The 22,113-nt window shown below is 35.7% G+C and overlaps 1 long non-coding RNA gene across 1 annotated transcript; it reads right to left on the bottom strand.

Moving 5' to 3' along the window:
• Positions 1 to 16,459: 16,459 nt before the first annotated feature.
• On the bottom strand, positions 16,460 to 21,765 carry LOC132617665 (uncharacterized). Its single transcript, XR_009573808.1, has 3 exons — positions 21,036 to 21,765; positions 20,399 to 20,445; positions 16,460 to 16,725 (listed from the first exon to the last, which is right to left on the bottom strand). It is a non-coding gene; the product is annotated as an uncharacterized LOC132617665 (long non-coding RNA).
• Positions 21,766 to 22,113: the final 348 nt, after the last annotated feature.

Here is a 22,113-nt window from a genome sequence, read left to right as displayed (position 1 = left end):
TTCAAATATTCCACCAATTCACCGTCGACTTTTGTTGCCTTGTCTTCTACCCGTTGGCATGATCGTTTGGGCCACCTAGGAGCTTCTATTTTGGATTTTCTTAGGCGTAATAAAAGCATTGAATGTAATAGTTCTAGTTCATCTAGTATTTGTTATTCTTGTGTTCTTGGTAAACATGTTAAGTTGCCATTTGCTAGTTCTATGTCCGAAACTTTGTTTCCGTTTGACATTATTCATAGTGATTTGTGGACTTCTCCGATTTTGAGTTCTATGGGCCATCGTTATTATGTTCTGTTTTTGGATGATTTTACCAACTATTTGTGGACTTTCCCTTTGGCTAGAAAATCTGATGTTTACTCAAAATTCATGGATTTTAGGACCCACATTCTTACTCAATTTGAACGTCCTATCAAGAATGTCCAATGTGATAATGGGAGGGAATATACTAATAGCCAATTCGGAAAGCTTTGTGCGTCCAATGGGATGTCTTTCCGTCTTTCGTGTCCTCATACATCCTCTCAAAATGGGAAAGCAGAAAGAAAAATTCGTTCACTAAATAATGTCATTCGGACTCTTCTTGCTCGTGCTTTCATTCCTCCGTCTTTTTGGCATCATGCATTGCAAATGACGACGTATCTCCTTAAAATTTTACCAAGTAAGCTATTGGGTCACAAATCACCTTTAGAGGTCCTTTACCAACGGAAACCGTCTTATTCTCATCTCCGAGTCTTTGGGTGTTTATTTTATCTCCTTTTTCCGTCTACTACTATTCACAAGTTGCACCCTCGGTCAACTCCATGTGTCTTTTTGGGATATCCACCAAACCATCGTGGCTACAAATGTTTTGATTTATCTTCAAATAAAATCATTATCTGTCGTCACGTTTTATTTGATGAGACTCAATTTCCGTTTTCCGAAATCCATACTCCGGCTCCCACCACTTATGACTTCTTTGATGATGGCCTCTCCCTTTACTTGATCCATCATATAGCCGCCAGCCCTCCATCGCTGCCCGCGACACAGTACCGCGGCGACACCTCCCAACCTAGGCAGCAACCTCCGTCGTCCTCGATGCCGGACCAGTCTGTCTCTCTCCCCCACCAGCTTGCCACCAGCCCGCCACCTTCGTCCATTCCTATACCTGTACAGCCCAATACCCGCACTCACATGGTCACTCGTAGTCAACGCGACATTTTTAAACCCAAGCACCCATTTAATCTATATGCGACGGTTACCAAGTCCCCCATACCTCGTAAACCGTTGGATGCGCTATGTGACCCGAATTGGAAATTGGCCATGGATGATGAATATGATGCTCTTATTAAAAATAAGACGTGGGATTTGGTACCCCGTCCACCTAATGTGAATGTTATTCGGTCTATGTGGAGTTTTACTCATAAAGAAAAGTCTAATGGTGATTTTGAGAGGCATAAAGCCCGCTTGTAGGTGATGGAAAAAACACAGCAGGTTGGCATTGATTGTGGTGAGACGTTCAGTCCGGTCGTAAAACCAGCAATGATCCGCACTGTCTTAAGCCTAGCTCTATCTAAGCATTGGCCCATTCATCAGTTGGATGTCAAAAATGCATTTCTTCATGGCGAGCTCAAGGAGAAGGTTTATATGCATCAGCCTATGGTTTTTAGAGACCCATCTCGTCCCGATTATGTGTGTTTGTTGCGCAAGTCCTTATATGGGCTTAAACAGGCACCGAGAGCTTGGTATAAAAGATTTGCTGACTTTGTTTCTTCCATTGGTTTTGCTAATAGCAGGTCTGACCACTCCTTGTTCATCTATCGCAAAGGCCACCACTTGGCTTACATTTTACTATATGTGGATGATATTATTCTTACTGCTTCGTCAGATGCTCTCCGCTGTTCTATTATGGACCTTCTTGGCTCAGAATTTGCTATGAAGGACTTAGGTCCTTTGAACTATTTTCTTGGCATTGCGGTGACCCGTCACAAGGGTGGTATGTTTCTATCACAACGTAGTTATGCGGCGGACATTATTGAATGTGCAGGAATGTCCTCGTGTAAGCCTTTTTCCACTTCGGTTGACACTAAACCGAAGGTCAGTGCCTCTTCTGGCGATCTGTGTGACGATCCCACTCATTTCCGGAGCCTTGCAGGTGCTCTTCAGTATCTTACCTTCACTAGACCGGATATTTCTTATGCTGTACAGTAGATTTGTCTTCATATGCATGCTCCACGAGATACACATATGCATGCTCTTAAGCGGATTATTCGGTATATTCTGGGTACACTTGATCATGGTTTGCATCTCTACTCATCGTCAGTTACTGATTTGGTTTCATACACTGATGCTGATTGGGGGGGGGGGGGGGGATGTCCAGACACCAGACGCTCGACGTCGGGTTATTGCGTGTTTTTGGGAGATAATTTGATATCCTGGTCATCTAAGCGCCAACCTACTCTTTCCCGCTCTAGTGCGGAAGCAGAATATAGGGGGGTCGCTAATGTTGTTTCCGAATCATGCTGGATACGTAATCTTCTCTTGGAACTACATTGTCCGATCCTTAAGGCTACTTTAGTTTATTGTGATAATGTCAGTGCCATTTACCTGTCCGGAAATCCAGTCCAACATCAGCGCACCAAGCACATTGAGATGGATATACATTTTGTTCGTGAAAAGGTGGCGCGCGGCCACGTCCGTGTCCTTCATGTTCCGTCCCGATATCAACTCGCTGATATTTTCACTAAAGGACTACCACAGGTCTTATTTGAGGATTTTCGGGACAGTCTCAGCGTTCGTAAACCTCCCGTTTCGACTGCGGGGGTGTGATAGATAATGTAAATATGTACTCATAGAATATTTTGTAAATCTTCTAATTTAGGTTAGTATATTTTGTATCCTAATAGGACATTGTAACGATGGTATATTTACCAATTCCATCAATGAGAATAATCACGGGATTAATCTCTTTCATCATCATTCTCAACCGTCTGGTATTTCATCAAAATTTTGACAATAGAAATGATACAGTTTTTATTTGATGTACTTTTACATGACGATGTTTGATGGTTGTTTGCATTGGGCTATACCAGTGTAAGATTTTTTTCTCTCACAGCTAATCATCTTTTGATTTCTCTATGCAGATGAAGTTGAGGGAGATGACATTTGATGAAACTGCTGCAGAATGAGAGGAAGAAGCGCAAGATGCAGGAAAAGACGGCAAGTCGAACGAGAAAGATTTCAAGTTTTGAGGCGGATTTTGCGCTTTTATTTATTATTTTTCTACCATCGACGATATCTTAGGCCAGCACTGGATCAAGCTACAGGGAATCCGACCTTGCAAATATAGTCATTCGTTGGCAATTTGCACTATGACAAAAATATATATAGGCTTGCAATGGCTTGATGAAGTGGTTATCGTTTTGTGTCTAGCACTAGTCAAATTGTATTAGGCTCTTCTGTCTCACTGCTGAGTGCTATGGGAGAAGTTTTATAATAGACTAATATTCCAAGTTGACTCGTGAACTGGGGATGGCATATATTTCTTGTTCCTAGCTACAAATATTTGATACAATCCTTAGTCCCATAAAGGAGATTTCCGGATTTAATGACATTTTAGGCTGAAAATCAAGCTAGATGCGAAGAGAGGTAATTGACATGCTAGACACCGATAACCTACTAGCATATGCTATAACATTATTCGTGATTGCATGCAGAGTTCTAAATTTGTCATCGAACCAATAACTTGTCTTAGTAATTACTAGGTTTGCAGCTAAGTCTTCATACATATTTAATGGATTTCACAATACAAATATAAGATCTAAGTAAAGGCAACTGGCTTTGCTTTTTGGTTCGTCCGAACTCGTCATAAGTAATACTCTCTGCTCTTGCTGTATGTACTTGATCCACCAGCTAGGTGATATGCAGTTGTATCACATATACGGGGAGCCGAACATTATGGCTGATAGTGATCTTGCTAAGCATGGTTACATTATACTTGATAATGTTCCGTTATAGTTAGTAATATAAGGGGTAAGGTAATATTCCCGGGATAAAATGTGGGATTATTTTATTTCGCGTTTAGTTTTAGGTATTACATTAATTAGTTCTGGGATAAGGGTATTATTTTTGGTGATAAAATGAGGGATTACTTTATTTCGCGTTTGATTTTTGGTATTAATTATTACTGGGATTATCTTATCCCACCATTTGTGCTAAAATGGTGGGATTACTATCCCATATAGAAGGTATAACAAAATAATCCCATGGGATATCCCATTTATCCAAACCCGCGTACCAAATGATATCTCCCGGCTGGCCAAAAAGAAAAAGAAGAAGAAAGATTTCCTTCTTTAAAGAGTATATCTTATATTAACCTTATTGGTGATAGTGATCATGCAGAGTTTGTGAATATTTGTAGTTCACAACTTGTTTCTTTTTTACCAAGGTGAAGGGCATTGACAGGTGTTTTTAATAGAGTCCGGAGCCTAAAGGGTATAAAAATACACGGTTTTTACCAAAAGGGAACGTTAAAAATTTATTATACCAAAACGGGTATATCGTGGGCTGATCCACGATATACCCCAATTTTGTTTTTTAAATTGTCAGAAAACGAAAACGAAAAAAAAAAATTACAAGTATAACGTGGACTGATCCACGTTATACAATTTATATTGTATAACGTGGATCAGTCCACGTTATACAAGTTATTTGTATATTTGGACTGATCCTTTTGCCCTAAAATATTTACCTTCGTTCCCTTCCCTAAAATCTTCCGCCGCTTCTTCATTCCCTTCGTTGTCTTTCCTAAAATCTTCCATTCTCCTCCATTACTTACAGAAGCTCTATCTTCTTCTACTTTTCCTTCTCCTCTATTTTTTTTTAAACCCTGCAAAACAATCTAATTTTTGAAGTAGCTTCTTCAGCTTTATCTATTATTGCTATTTAAATTGAGGTATTTTTTCTAACTCATATAATATTGTATATTTATAATAGATATAGATCTGTTTGTCTTATATATCTTAATTGTTATTTTTTATTTGTGTTATTTAATACGTTTCTGTTATTTTGTGTTATTTTAATTTGAACTTAAAATATGATTGTTAGAAGCATTATTATATAAAAGGTCCGATTTGTTTAGTAGCACTTTTGAAGAAATTTGTTGTTATGTTAGTGTTATTTTTGTGGATTGTTATATAAAAGATCTGAATAACTAAATAATATATTTTGTTAGGAATTGTTATGTTGTTGTATATTTATAATAGATATAGATCTGTTTGTCTTATATATCTTAATTGTTATTTTTTATTTGTGTTATTTAATACGTTTCTGTTATTTTGTGTTATTTTAATTTGAACTTAAAATATGATTGTTAGAAGCATTATTATATAAAAGGTCCGATTTGTTTAGTAGCACTTTTGAAGAAATTTGTTGTTATGTTAGTGTTATTTTTGTGGATTGTTATATAAAAGATCTGAATAACTAAATAATATATTTTGTTAGGAATTGTTATGTTGTTGTTATTTTTGTTAGTGTTGTGGATGTTTGTAAAACGTGGACTGATCCACGTTATACAAAATATATTGTATAACGTGGATCAATCCACGTTATACAAAATATATTGTATAACGTGGATCAATCCACGTTTTACAAGTTGAAACATTGTGGAACTGGATATTGCCAATAATAGACCGATGATGACATTTTCGGTACAGGAAAAAAGAATTGTGAAATGTGTCAAAGAATCGAATTTTTTTCCTCCCTTTTTGTGAATGTTGCTTTGTTTGATGTATTTATGCATTACCATAGTAATTTATGACTGCAGAACCTGTAATTTCTTCAATATATTTTGTTATGGATTTTTATACAATATATTTTGTTATGGATTGTTATACAATATATTTTGTTATGGATTTTTATATAATATATTTTTTTAATAGTGAGTTACTCCAAATAACTTGATCTGGACTTTATTTTTATTTTTTGTATAAGGTATGGAGTTTCCACGGGTATGCGTACATCCGGGACCAGAAGTGTACGATGTGTTAACACTCCAGGAGAAGCATCGATCAGAGGCTGTGTGGGATGGTTCCTTGAGAGGACCGACCGGATGCCTGTTTCCTCGCCGCGCGGATACTGAATTTTGGAAGCATGTGAGGCGTCATCCTTTTCATCATCGCATCCTTGACTACTTTGGCCTGTGTGGATTTAGGGGAGTAATAGAGGTAGGATGTGTATCATATGATTGGGCAGTCATCACTGCACTTATAGAGAGATGGCGTCCTGAGACGCACACCTTTCATCTGCGTACAGGTGAGGCGACCATCACATTACAAGATATCGAGGTCATGTTTGGCTTGGTTGTTGATGGTTATCCCTTGAATAATCTTAATGCTAGATATATCGATATTGGTGGGTGGCAACAATTGATCCATGAGCTTACTGGTTGGGCACCCGGTCTGGATTGTTTTAATGGTGTTAGTAGGTTAGAAGTACATAAATTAATTGAATATATTAGAGGCTTAGATGATATTACAGATCAGACCCCAGAAATTGATGTGCAACAGCGGGTTAGGTTGTACTTGCTATGGCTTTGTGGCGGCACGATATTTCCGGATAAGTCCGGTGACTTACTGAATTTAGATTATTTGCTTGACATGCGTGACCTTAGAGCAATGAATGAACAAGCTTGGGGAGCGGCTGCATTGTCATATTTGTATACTTGTTTATGCCATGCTTCGTTGAGGAAAGCGAAGGATGTGTGTGGATTCATTTCCTTATTGCAGGTACGTGACCTTTAAAATTATATAATTTTATTTGGTTGTCCTATTTGATAGTTATAAGGTTTTTATGTATTTATTTTTATTTTTTAATATAGGTTTGGGCTTGGGAGCGCATTATACCGATGCAGCCACCATGCAGGGCTCTTCCGCCACACACGGCTCTTGCACGAAGGTGGACTCATAACTTTGGTTGTACTATGCAGAGCTGTGATATTCCTGGACCGAGTAGTGCTCCAGATACAACTGAATTAGATGGCGGGAGTATAGTTCGATATCACCCTACTCAAGTAGAGTCATTTACAGAAAGGTAATATAACGATGTTTTATGAAAACTTTCTCATTTACGTTCTATTCAATGTCTTTGTGCATTTAACCATCACAAGAATACAACATATTATTTATTTCTCATGTACTATTTTATAATATAACTTTCAGGATAACTATGTAAATTATTATACCGCAAATTCTAACTAACCTCTTTCATTGTTCATTCATGGAAAATAAAAAGAATACAACATGTTATTTTGTTCTCATGCACTATTTTTATAATATAACTTTATTTTTATTTTTCATTTTGTAATCGGCATGTTATTTTGATTATTTTTTATTTTTTAATTTGTCCTTGGGGTTAATATAATCTTTTTAAATTTTAATTTTATTTATTTATGTAGGTGTAACGATTTTGAAGAAAACCCCGTGTTGACTCAGCTCACACAAATTGTGAGCAATAACGACGTAGCTAATGATCACTCCGATAAGTCAGATAGTGATATCCCATTAGATCAAACAGAAACAGACGATGATCACTCATCTGATGGTGATGGTCATTCTGATGAAGACATTACTACTCCGAGTGATGGTAACGTTAGCTACCATTCTAATGCGATTCCATATTTGGACAACACAGAAGAAGGCCCGGATGATTTTGCCTTCATGAGAGATGACGGTCCAATTCGATCTGCACTTTGGGATTGTAATAAACCTGAATTTATCAGATCAGGTTAGTATGGTGACAATGAATATTCTTTTTATTTATTGGATCATTTTTAAGGGGTTGATAATTTTTCTTGTACTATGCAATTAGGTATGTTATTTCAGAACAAGCAGGAAATGAAAGGCGCAGTGAGACTATATTGTCTCAAAGAAAAGAAAGAGTTCATTTGTGATCAATCCAAAGGTAAATTTTGGAGGGTTATTTGCAAGCGTCATATGTTGGGGTGTGAGTGGATGATCCGTTTTAGAGAAATTTCAAGTGGTATGTGGAAGGCAGGCAAAGCGGATCTCCACCACAGTTGTCTGACAGATGATTACAGAAAGGATCATTCCAATTTGAACAGTCACCTAATTGCTACTACATTGATACCATATATTATGGTCAATCCATACATCAGTATTAAGTCAGTTCAGCAAAAAATAAAAGGATTGCATTTTTTTACTCCTAGTTATAGAAAAGCACAAAAGGGGCGTAAGAAAGCTATTGAAATGGTATTTGGTGATTTTGAAACCTCTTTCAAGACATTGCCACGATACATGGCTGCCTTAAAATATTTCAATCCGGGGACCGTTGTTGAGTGGGAGCACCAATCAACTACAATGCAAGGTGAACACATCTTCAAGTTTCTGTTCTGGGCTTATAAACCAAGCATCGATGGATTCAAAAGTTGCAGGCCTGTCATCTCAATAGACGGTACTCATCTGTACGGTAAGTATGAGATGAAACTGCTAATTGCTGTTGGAATTGATGCAAACAATAACATTTTTCCACTTGCATATGCTATTGTTGCACGTGAGAGCTTTGAGTCCTGGACGTGGTTCCTTGTGTTGTTGTGGAGACATATTGTTCGTGAGAGACAAGGAATTGGACTTATTTCTGACCGTCATCAAGAAATCTTGCAATGTGTCCAAACACATGATTGGTTACAACCACCATCCACACACCATAGGTTTTGCGTTCGGCATTTGAAAAGCAACTTCAATAAAAAGTTCCTCAGTAGTGACCTTGAGAAGCTAATGTGGTTGGCGGCTACAGAGCACCAGAAGAAGAAGTATAAAATGAGGATGAAACAAATCAAAACAATGTCATCTCCAGCGTATTTGTGGTTAAAAGCTCTTCCGGAGGAAAAATGGACATTGCATAAGGACAACGGTCATAGGTGGGGGGCTATGACAACGAATGTCTCCGAATCTTATAACGGTTTATTGAAGAAAGCTCGTGGATTGCCAGTTATTGCCATGGTCCGTTATACGTTTAAAAATCTTGTTGAGAGAAGCACCCTTGCTGATTTGTTGATTGCGGATAAAAATTTTTGGTCGCGCGCTGTTGAAAAGAAGTTTGATGAATACTGGGAGAGGTCCCTAAAGCATACTGACATGCAGCAATACAATGCAACTGAAGGGGTCTTTGAGATTCTAACATTTGCACACGAAGGTAAGGGCGGAAATATACATAAAGTCTCTGCCGAAGGGAAAAAATGTTCGTGTGGAAAGTGGAGAAACTACCATATGCCATGTTCACATGCAATTAAATTTTGTGATATTCGCGGAATTCAACCAAAGACCTATGTTAGCAAGTACTACAGTTGCAGGTTTTATAAGCAAACGTACAGTGAAAATTTTTCACCGTTGGGTGATGAGGCATATTTGCCACCTTCTCCCTTCAGTTTAATTGCAAACACTGAATACGAGCGAACTTCAGGAGCACGGAGTACAACTAGAAGGAGGAATGAAATGGATATAGCTCCTGCTCGCATGGCTAGAAAGTGTAGTACGTGCAAGCAAACAGGTCATAACAAGAATCGTTGCCCCGATAGAAATCAGTAGTTGTTGTTGCTTGTTGGTTTTTATGTTTTTTCTTAACTTGCACAATTGTTGTTTCTTTATGTACTCTTTCAAGAATATATAACATGTCTTGTGCAGTTTAATAGTTAGTATGTAATTTAACATTTACCATTTAGTTAATGTATGACGTTTATTTAACTTATATTTAATTTTTTATATCTGTTCGCATATATAACACATTTAATTATTTGCATGTGTTAAAATATTTATTTGAGTTAATCATCCTTTAAAAATTTAAAAAATCAATAAAAATTTTTTATTGATAACATAACCGAATATGATTTAAATCTAGACAACGTTATTTGGAAAACGAAAAAAAAATATATTTACAAGTATAACGTGGACGGATCCACGTTATACAATATAAATTGTATAACGTGGATCAGTCCACATTATACAAGTTTTAATTGTATAACGTGGACTGATCCACGTTATACAATTTATATTGTATAACGTGGATCAGTCCACGTTATACTTGTAAATTTTTTTTTTCGTTTTCGTTTTCTGACAATTTAAAAAAAAAAATTGGGGTATATCGTGGATCAGCCCACGATATACCCGTTTTGGTATAATAAATTTTTAACGTTCCCTTTTGGTAAAAACCGTGTATTTTTATACCCTTTAGGCTCTGGACTCGTTTTTAATACATTGGGGAGTATTTCTATCTCTACATGAGATTCCTTCAAATTTACAAGTAAATGCATTTGTGCAGAACAAACGGCGGTCACACACACATGTTCGCTTGTAGCAAAAAGGTTGAACCTTATGACCTGGATCTTTACATATAAAGTTGCAGTCACTGTCACTGTGGCAATAGAAATACACTACATTCCTTGGTTCCGCTTCATAGAATATACCTGTTATATTCATTTCATCGAGTTAGACTAAATAATATATATACCCAAAAATAAAATAAAGATAAATGCATGGTGAAATAACATTAGACATAGAAGACCAATGCGTGTTGTGGTGAGATGGATATAGAGGATCCCTTCACTTTTAACTAGAGGTCTAGGCTCGACTCCTGGAACAATGGCGGAGCCACATATATATTGATACCCCTTTGTTGGAATACACTGTGTAAATGATTTTTTTTTTGATATATATTATGTGTTGAATGCTCTTGTTTTCTTTGTAACTTTATTTTTTTATATTTTGACGCCTCTTGGTAAAAATTCTAGTTTTGCCATTGGTGGAAACAGACATTTTTTTGGCAAAGAGAACATACCCACTTAATGGCCCTTTATGCGCGTGAATTCGGAGGGTAAAATTAAGCAAACAACCATTTTCGGACTTGTAATTGAAAAATAGCTAATTTTTGTAATCTGCATCAAAAGTGGCTACTTTTCAATGAATTCGAACATTGCACATTTTTCAAAAACTCATCCGAAAAGAGACTAGCTCCGTATAACTTTTACCAATTTAGATTAGTCAGATTAGTGAGCTCGGGATATATAATGATTGTACAAAAAATAAAACATAAAAGAAGAGGAAAAATGAAAAAGAAGGCGAGGAAAGTTTTTTTTTTTTTTTTGGAAAATCAATATATATAAACGATAATCAAATGTCAACCCTAGAACTAAAGAGTTTAGCTCCACATAGACATAGAAGAGAAACAACAAATCATCCAAATAAAAACGTAAAAACAAGTAATACAGAGAAGAGAAGATAAAACCCTATAATTCCGGCCTCCACGGCGACTTCAAGCTCTCTCTAAGTCAAAAGTTCTGAATTAAGGGTTTCAAGCTATCCAAAATTAGGCGAGGAAAGTTAATTATACTGGTTGCATGAATAAAATTGCTGACGATTTGAGTATGCAATTTTAGAATGATAGAAACACGACATCAAGGTAGAATAAGAAAAGTAAGACGTCATCTTTAACAAAAGAAAAAGCAAGGGGGGAAAAATAAAGAGATACGATTCATCTAATAATATAAAATAACCCATGTTGTGTCTGGTAAGTACTACTCCTTGATTTTAAATAGAGATTTCATCACCTTCGATACAAAGCGTTTTATCTGAAACTGGGATTTGTTGACATGAATAAAATTAACCCAGTTCCAAAACGGATACTAGATACCAAATAAAAAACCCTCAAAATATAAAAATAATAATATAGATAGATATAATAGAGAGAGAGAGACAACTACTTGCGGTAACCAACAAAAGAAGAAGAGAAACCATCATCTTTGGAGTCATATTCATGTGTTGAAAACTAAAATGTTATGCACTAGTAATTAGACATATATATATATATATATATATATATATATAAAGCAACATATTGTGTGAATATATAGTAAATGATAATTCAAAGAGTCAAGTTAAACATTCCGTCAAGCAAATTTTAAAGAACAAAATGCATGCACTATGCATGGGTGTGTGTTGTTAGTTGTTACGAACGAATATATTATTTTTCACGAAAAAAAATTTCCTGGCAAACTTTCTCATCAGCATTTCTCTTGACAAAAAATAAAGCAATTATACTAACGAAATACACTTTGCATGATACGAACCCCATAAATTAAAGTTTGTTTGGGGAGAGGAGAAAGCGTGTAGGATTTTATTTGGGGATTTGACCCAAAAGATTTACTCTTAGGGGTCATTTGGTTTAGATACAAATTATGGTCATTTGGTTTAGATACAAATTATGCAGGATTAACAATATATGAATTAGTAATATAGGGATTATCATGCAAAAATTAGTAAAGTAAGATTTTTTATGCATAAAATAGTACTCCCTCCGTTTCATAATAATTTGTTTTTTAGGTTTTTCAATTTTTTTCAAAAGAAGTGGTGTTTTAGGATTTCAAGAAGATTTTGGACAGATTTTTCCAAGATTATCCTTATTTAAATAGTCAAGATTCATTAAACTACCTTTTTTTTAGAAAGCAGTAAAACTTGATTAGAGGTAAGTTAAAAAAAATACTCCTAATTTTCTTGAGTGAGCAATTTCTTAAGGGATGTGCATGAGCCTGAAAAACCACTTATTATGAAATGGAGGGAGTAATGAAGAAATTTTGATGTGCATGGGAGTAATTCTTGTTAGATGTTTAGTTTAATTATACTACAAATTACTAGTGTATAATTTAAAATATTTGACATAATATTTCTTGTTCCTAGGTACAACTTTTTGACATAATCCATAGTCGCAGAAAGGTGATTTCAGTACTTTATGAAATTTTTGGCTGCACGGAGAAGCGAAATCATTTTTTTGCACGGATTGTCCTTCAAAGGCGTTGGTTTTTAATTTTTGCTCTTCGTTTAAAAACAGTCTTTGAAAATATCTCGAGGTTTTGGATTTGAATCTCCTATTAGTAAAAAAAAAAAAAAAAAAAAAAAAATTTCAAGGCAAGGCTCCGCGAAACTTCTGTCTTAAGGAAAAAATTTGCCTTAAGGCAGAGGTTTTTGCAAGGCTTATTTATTTCTTTTTACTCTACTAAAATTTTTTACCCGAATATGCCCAATTTTACAAACAAATTCTGCCTTGCGATTTTATTTTTGACTAAGCGGGGTTTGAACTCAGAACCTCAGAATATTTTAGGCGAAAGACAAAATTAAAGACCAGTAATTTAAGGGACAAAAATTAAAGACCACCCCCAAATAATGGCAATCCCGCCAATTGCAAGGAAAATTGCCAGCGACCACATTCTCATTTATGCAAATTCTTATAATGTCAGCTAACCTCGCCATCAACTAAATTATTTTTTCTTCACCGAATTGATATTAACTTACCTATTGGTGCTCCTACTAGATCCAAGAGGGTTGTGCCAGATTTTCCGACCCATTACTCATTCCTTTCCGACTCGACGGAGATTGCAATTTTGAAAGAGGGTGTAACAATTGGCCTCAGGTAGATAGGTAGATGGAGTGGGCTACGATGGATTTAGTGACGTCAATCCTTATTCCTCACTCCAACCTCCTACTAGCCTGAAATATATATTAAATCATGAATTTTTCATAGCAGCCAGATTCAACATTATTCGTGATTGCATGTACTTGATCCACCATGTGGGTGGCAAAACTAGTCCATGAAAACATGACCCGCCCAATACTCCAATTTATTAGTTCAACCCATGTAAAAATTGAGTTGATTCTGTAATCCAAATTGACCCAGAAAATCTTATCAAAATATTTTTAAAAAGATATTCATTTTTAAATTTGATATGTTATATGTAACCATAATAAAGAAATTAAAAATAGTTTTATTAGGTATTTAAACAATTAGTATATAAGAATAAAGAAAGACAACTAAAACTGAGAAAGAGTTGAGCGAGTTGGGTTATGACCCGCTTTTAGCCGATTTTAGCTGAACTCCTTTTAGCCCAAATAATTTTTAGACTGTTCATTTATTAACTCAACACATTTTAACCCGTGCAAAACCAGCCCAACCTGTCTTAATGACACCCTAATCATATATACAAGAAGCAGAGCATGGTGGGTGATAGTCTTGCTAAGCATGGTTGCCAATGCATTTGATAATGTTCCTTTATCCGTTTACACGTTTCGCTTTTCAAGAGTCAATTTGACTATTTTCGAAGCTAAATTGAACTAGAATAATTCAATATTTTAAAATTTTCTAAACCTATACGAAAAATACTATAAGTTGCAATTATTCTTATATTAATGTGATGAAAAAATTTATCTTAAAATGTGATCAAAGTCATATAGTTTGACTCTCAAGAAGCGATGAGCCGATGACAAGTAAAAATAAACGAAGGGAGGAAGTAGTTGATATAAGTACTGTACTTTCTTTCGGACAAAGAAAAAGTAAAACTCTTTAAAAGTATAACTTATTATACTATTAACCTTATACATATAGAGGATATAGTGCACATAAAATTTGTGAATTTTTGCACGTCACAAGTCACAAGTCACAAGTCACAAGTCACAACTTGTTTAATTCTTTTTCACGAGAGGCACTGACACACGTAATTAATACATAGGACGGGTTTATCACCACAGTCGAATCCCTTTACTTGACAAGTAAATTTGTTTTTGCAGAAGTATTTTTGGTTGCAGACACAGATGCGCTTGTAGCAAAGAGGTCGGTCGTTATAATCTTCGTTTCTACAAATAACTAGATGGCGTATGTCCGTGCGCCAACACTTTAAATTATATGGTGTACTTATATGTATGTAGTTATGTACAATTATAAAGATTTATGTATTGGGTAGTGACAGTATATATATTTTATATTGATATATTTTATATGGCTAATAAATATACCTAAATTTATATTATCGTTGCATATATATAGACGAACATTAATAGATATACACAAATGTTATTTGTCTAGTAAGTGAAATTATGTGAGCATGATAAAATAGTGAAAAGTAAAAGGAGTGTAAAAGTGACACGTGGCCAAAAATATAATTAATACCTGCCACTTGAAATGACATCATCTATTGTGATGCAACTTTTATAAGCAGGGGCAAAATAGGGAAAGTACGAATATATTTAATACCAAGCTACAGTAAGATTCTACTTTTAACTAATGAAATTATTCAATGGCAAGTGCTTTGATCAAATTGCCCTTGGTTGCCCTTGGTTGATGATCCACTTCTTCAACTTATGCTTTTATATAGTTTAGTTTTACAAAAGGGAATTTGTCTATTACAAATTAAAAACTAAAAAAATGGAAGATATTGCACGAATTGTCCTTCAAATGGGCTAGTATTTAATTTTTGCCTTTAACAATTAATTTTAGGAATAATTTCAATAATATACAATCTAGCATAAAATATTATATCCACATAGTTTATTTTTAATTTACATTTGTATAGCCAACTTTTTTTACAATAGTATTTATACACACGATATACAACATTACACACTTACGGTAAATAATGTGTCGATCTTATACAAAAGTGTATAATAATGTATAAAAGGGTTATTTTGGGTAATATTAAAAATATGAGTCATTTCAGGTAAATATTTTTTTCCAAATAGACATAGGCTGTTAGTTTTCCTAAATTTTATGCCTAGTGGCCATAAGTTTTTAATGGTGCGGAACATAACTTGTGAGATATTATGATGCAAAAATATAAATTTATACCCCACAATTTTTATTTTTTATTTTTTTGAGGGACAAAAATTAAACAACAACACAAAATAAGGGCATAAGTGACAATGAGCCTAAAAATGGGGAGAAAGTTTTGGTAGGAACCACAGCACACATGTGGATTCCCACCTTTTTTTTTATTTTGTACATGAGCAGGAGGTTGATCTCCTAATTCTTCACGTGGATCTACTATTATGGAAGAGTGGATCCCACCTTAATTTTATTTATTTATTGGTACTACACATTAGGAAAAGTGGGTCCTAACTTAATTCTTTTTTAAAAGATTTTTCTACTATTATAGAAGAGTGGGCCCCACCTTAATTTTTTTTTTTTAAATTTACTACTCCCTCTGTTTCAATTTATGTGAACCTATTTCCTTATTAGTCTGTGTCAAAATGAATGACCTCTTTCCTAATTTGAAAACAAATTCACTTTATGAAATGATTTACGGCCACACAAATATTCAAGACTTATTTTGAACCACAAGTTTCAAAAGTCTTCACTCTTTCTTAAATGTCGTGCCCAGTCAAATGGGTTCACATAAATTGAAACGGAGGGAGTATTATAGAAGACTGTTTATATTTCGTCTTCTTGATTTATTCCTCATTATTGGTGTGAGACGTATGTGTCTAAACTTATACCCAAAGGTATAAGTTTTTGTCATGACCCGATTAGGGCCGCGACGGGCACTCGGGGCTAACCACCGAGCATCGCTCGTTTCCTCACTCGTCATAACCATTTTACATTTCTTTATTATTCATAATCTCATAATCATAAGACAACCATTTTTCATTTGAAAACACAAATGATTTTATATACACGTGCCCCTTAGGCTATCAAAATAACATATACAAATATAACATAGTAATCTTGTGAGACCATCTAACCCACACTGCGCGTCTACGAGCCTCTACTGACATTTTATACATATAGACGGAACAAGACTCCGTCGTGCGCGAAATACATATAGGAACCAAAATAATAAACATAAGCACCTCCGAACAATGGAGTGCTCTCAATCAGCTGACAGCTACTAAGAATCTGGATCAAGCTCACCTCCTTGTCTACCTGTGGGCATGAACACAACGTCCGAAGAAAACGGACGTCCGTACGAATATTGTACTGAGTATGAGAGGCATAAACAGTAATAATATATCAATGAAATATGAAGGCATCAATGAGATAAGGAGGCATCAAGAAGGAGCAATCTGTACTGGCTATCAAATCTAACTGAAATAATGCATGCTGACTTACTCATAATCATTATCATGTCATGTATGTATACATATATAAGCTTCCCGTGTAACACCCCGCATCTTGGAACTGAGTTTAAGCTCATATCATTAGAGTTCTAGTGGAAACATTGAAGGTTTGAACGTTTTGCGAAAATGGTTGATAGGCCTATTTCGGGCAGCGATAATTCCTTGATCGGTATGGAATTTGGGAAGGTACTATTAATGAAGTTGTAGTATGTAGAAATACATTTCTAACGATATAAGGACCAAGCCAATCAGAGATCGGAGCAAGGAGATATGATCGTCTCAATATGGCTAATAGTAAGGCACTTGAAATCCTATAGAATCGGCTAAATTTTCGATAGGTCTGCCTTCCAGTCGATTTTCCTGAAAATCTGTTGGGTATTTGGGAAAACTTTCTTGATGAAAGTTGTATCCCTTTGAAATAGATTTCCAACGGTATATTATGGGTTTCAAACGGACATCTGTGCAAAGAGTTATGCCCATTTTACTGAATCCTATTCGCTAAAAATTTCGTCTGCGTTACGGTGACGTTACGGGCCGTAACAGTGAGCCGTAACACAGAGAAAATTTCCAGAACCTCACTGGAAATTTTCACCAAGGTACGGTACCAAGTTACGGTCCGTACTTCGTGTTACGGGACCGTAACATGGGGCGTATCTTGGTCCGTAAGTACATTTCGGGTCACCTGACTTCGGGAGGCCATAACCCTATCATAAATTGGGAATTTGGGAAAACTCAAAGAATGAAAGTTGTAGATAATTGAAATACCTTTCCAACCATAGGTCGTGGGCCCACAAGTGACATCGGGATAGGGAGATATGGATGTTTTAAGACAGAAAGGTCCCAACCCAATTTCAAGTTGGGTCAAACCCATTTTCCCTTGGTATTTAAGGGAAATGTTAACCCTAGCAGCCCCATTTCCTCCATATTTTCAGATTTTAGAGAGAGAAAGGGAGAGAGAGGACAATTAGAGAGAGAAAGTAGAGAATCAACCAAGTTGAAGGCCCCGAATCCCGAGGCTCGTAAGGATAAAGTGTAGTACAAGTTGTTGCCGTCATTCTAAGCTAAAAATCGAACTTGGGGATGTTGATTTCGTGGTGACTACTCATAAAAGATAATGTTTCTACTCCCTAATCATTTATAGTTGTGAATTGATGAATTCTTGGGAGAATAATAATTGGGTTTGATGAAGAGAATTATATGAACTATGCTAGAGTTGTTGGATTGTTGACTTGGGATTGTTGTATTCATATGGGTGATGAAGAATGATGTTAATTACATCTAATTGAGATTGTATAATTAGCTAGAAGTAATAGAATGAGGATTTGGTGAAGAAAACACCATTAATGAGGGCTGTGAAGCTTCATGCCCACCAAGTGTTTGATAAAATGCTTAGATGAACAAAGCATGGATATTGTTGCTAATATAGAATTCCTATGACCTGTATTGCTATAGATTAAAGTTGAAGGGATTGGAGGACATTGTGATACGCCCAAAAGCAGGAAGTTAAGGTATGTAGAACTTCCACCCACATGTGGGAATCTCTACGTTCTTCCCCATGATCCGTTTCGTAAAATCTATGAAGTTCAAATCCTAGGGCATTAAACCCAACATATTGGTAGCCCGTAATTATGTATGTATGTACATGAATTTTGTATCTATGTTCGTTATTGTATTCCTAATCTTCCATTACGGATATTAGGAATCCTAGCTTAATCCATGAATCATGAATTCTTTTTCATGTGTTCTCATTATGTTCATATGAAACTGTACGATGTTATTGTGCAAGTTACAAGCATGTTTTCAAATCAATTACAAATATATGATTATGAACTATTGTATTACTCATAAATCAAGAACATGTTTACCAGCTATTTCATGAAACCATGTTTACAAATTATTTTGTGAAATCATGATTACAAGACAAGTACAAGTTAATTCACGAAAATCATGGGCTTCTTAGCCAACTATATTATGTTCATGTTTTTGGGAGTTGCACGAATTACCGAGAAGGCTCAGATAGCCTGAAACTATGTAGCCACCATAGGACAAGGATCGCTTCGCCCAGTTAGGACGATACCCTAATTTTACACTGAATGGATCCATCAGGCACGTTACCACCTTATACCCTGGCAAGGTATAGGGGCTCTGCTTGTCCGGCGAGGTACCAGACTCCACGTATCCACGTGGTGATATCATGTGTCGGTTTATGAAATGCTCTCCCTACTTATCATATTTTTACTCATGTTATATATATATATATATATATATATATATATATATATATATATATATATATATATATATAGATGTACTCATGCTCATGCTCATGTTCATGTCCAAGTTTTCAGTTTCAGTTCTTATCATTTTATTCCATGTCCCATGTTGTTTCTTTCGGTTGCTTTACATACCAGTACATTCAATGTGCTGACGTCCCCTTTTTATTGCCCGGGGGCCTGCATTTCACGATGCAGGTACGGATTTACAGGACGACGCTTCTGCTCATTAGGATTTGCACGTACCAGCTTATTGGTGAGCCCCATCTCATTCGGGATTTAGACATTGTATTTCTTTATTTAGTTTTGCATCTAAAGGTATGCTGGGGGCCTTGTCCCAGTAAGTATGTTTTCCAGTCAGACTCATGATAGAGGTTTCATAGACTAGACAAGTCAGTTATGTCATGTCAGACATTTGGAGTCGTATAGCCATTTAGGCTCACTCATGTTTAAACAAGTACTTTATTAAGTATTATGACTTACTACATTTTATAAAGGCTCATCATGCATCCACGTTGTATTCCTCTTATGTTATGTATCATGATGATTCAACAAGCCATGTGGTTCGCTCGGTCACATGCAGTCAGGCACCGAGTGCCGTGTTACGTCCAGGCCATGGTTCGAGGCGTGACAGCCCGTCCATATAGGTACGGTGTGATAATGTATAAGATGCCCGTCTATGTAGGAGCGGTGTGATAATCATATCCTGCGTCCAGGCCTCCCGCGTCCGGGGTATAAGCTGCCCACTATAGTGGTGTGCACATCTACGTGTCTGCCCGGCCGACTATAACGCGGCGCGGTGTGAGAAAATACATACATATATATATATATATATATATATATATATATATATATATATATATATATATATATATATATATAACATGCATAAGAGTCCAATCAAAAGCCATAACTATATCTGACGTAAGGTCGGTGGCTTCCGACGTCATTATGGAACATTCATTGACATTCTGCCTCACCTTGAAAGAATTAGCATATAAGGTGAGTGTAAGCAATATATAGCATCATTAACATCATAGGATCATCACAACATGAGTATTGGGATTTCTATACTTTACTCATTACCTTGTGTTGCTAATTATGGACATAGACTCATATTTTCCGGAACTTAAGGAAACTCATGGATAAAAAGAGAGTCAAGCTATAAAATTCATGCCATAGAAAGAAAGGACTAGACTCACATACCTTGAACTCTATCTAATGTCCAACGTCTACTTCTCGAGCTCGCAGGTCTAAAATTAAGATAACATAGGCCACAGTTAGATTATCCACATCACTTACTAACCAATCCAAGTACGAATGAAATTTAACAAAATTTGGGCAGCATTTTCCCTGCAAACTTAATAATTCTAGAAATTCCAATTTAGCCAAACATCAATCAAAGTACCAACAACAACAATACCAACAATTTCATATTAAACTAGAATTAAATCCATCCTTAAATTATTTCCAAAACAGCCCAATATTCATTCGGATGCCAATGCTTATATCCACTTCTTTATTTTCGTATATCCAAAATATAACAACAAACACAACAGCAACAACAACTACAACCTTCTTTAATCCTTTTTGAACTTAAATCATCATCACATGAGAGTATATACCAGACCAGTCCAATATATGCTCGTATACAATATCTTTATACACTTTCTTCGTTGAAATTCATGAAGCATAGCACTACAATATTATGTTCCAAGGCAGCCCACTAAATCATCAAGTCTTAACACAAGTTTTGAGTTTATCTTCCATAATTTTCCATCCCCAACTAGTTGGTTAAGGGCTAAACAAACTAAGACAAAATAAAGATGGAATGGAATTTTACCTTAAAATTAAAACAAGTTGCTGCATATGTTCTTGTAAGAAAGAAGTTCGTTGTCACCATCGATCCCAAATTATCTAAGCTTTAGTTGGCTTGAACTTGCTGCCTCCAATTCTCAATTGAAGCAAAAGCTTCACCATAATTACTTGAACGTTGCTGCTCAATTCCTTTCTCAAAATGAAGTGTGAATGTTTATCTCAACCTCCCTAAAAACAGGTGTTCTCGATCTCTTAATGAACTACTAATTAATTTATAAGGGGCAGGTTTTTTTTCCTTGGCAGCAACAAGCACGTCCATGGCTGCTTGTCCATTGCTGCTGTTGGCCTTGCTTTTCTTCAACAAATAAATGGTTTCATTTGTAATGAAAATCCAAAGGACCCCTCCCTTCCATTATGTATATAAAAAAAATGACACAAAGTCATCACTACTTTTCCCTTTTTCACGTGCACCATGGCTGACCAACTCTTTTAATAATCATCATCCATTTGACACCAAGACACAACGTGTATGTATATATATTTGCAAGCTTGTAGCCCACTTTAAATAAAACACGTGGACTGCTACCACTTCACTAGCTACTCATTTGATTAATTAGTCACTATTATAATTTAACAAGGTCACTCCACGTTGACAGCCCCAAAAGCCACATTTATCTATACTTATAATTACACATAAAGATGATCTTTCCCCACATGGGACCCACGTGGACATATTGTCCCCTAAACATTACCTAAGTGTTTTTAGTTTCCAAAACAAGATTGCTAAGTTTGCAAACTTTTCCATGGAAAAATCGTTACTGCCCAAATATTTTACTTGAATTGTTCCCACTAGAATGATCTCTATATAAATCCTTTTATAGTGGGTTTTGGGGTCCACTTAGCTCATAATGATAATGATCACACTGCACAAAAATATGCCACCCATTACATAAATTTGCATAGTCATATGCTCCTCATTTCCAAGACTTCCACGTAGAATGGTTGGCACGTAATATTATCAAATAACTAAGTATTTAATTCCTTCATCCCCACTATAATCCAGCATTTAACCAATTACACATATAATTAATTTCTTGATCTCA

Source organism: Lycium barbarum, chromosome 11, assembly GCF_019175385.1.
Source record: "Lycium barbarum isolate Lr01 chromosome 11, ASM1917538v2, whole genome shotgun sequence".
In the NCBI taxonomy this organism is placed as follows: domain Eukaryota; kingdom Viridiplantae; phylum Streptophyta; class Magnoliopsida; order Solanales; family Solanaceae; genus Lycium; species Lycium barbarum.
Note: the sequence above shows the minus strand (reverse complement) of the source record. Positions and strands in the feature narration are given on the sequence as shown.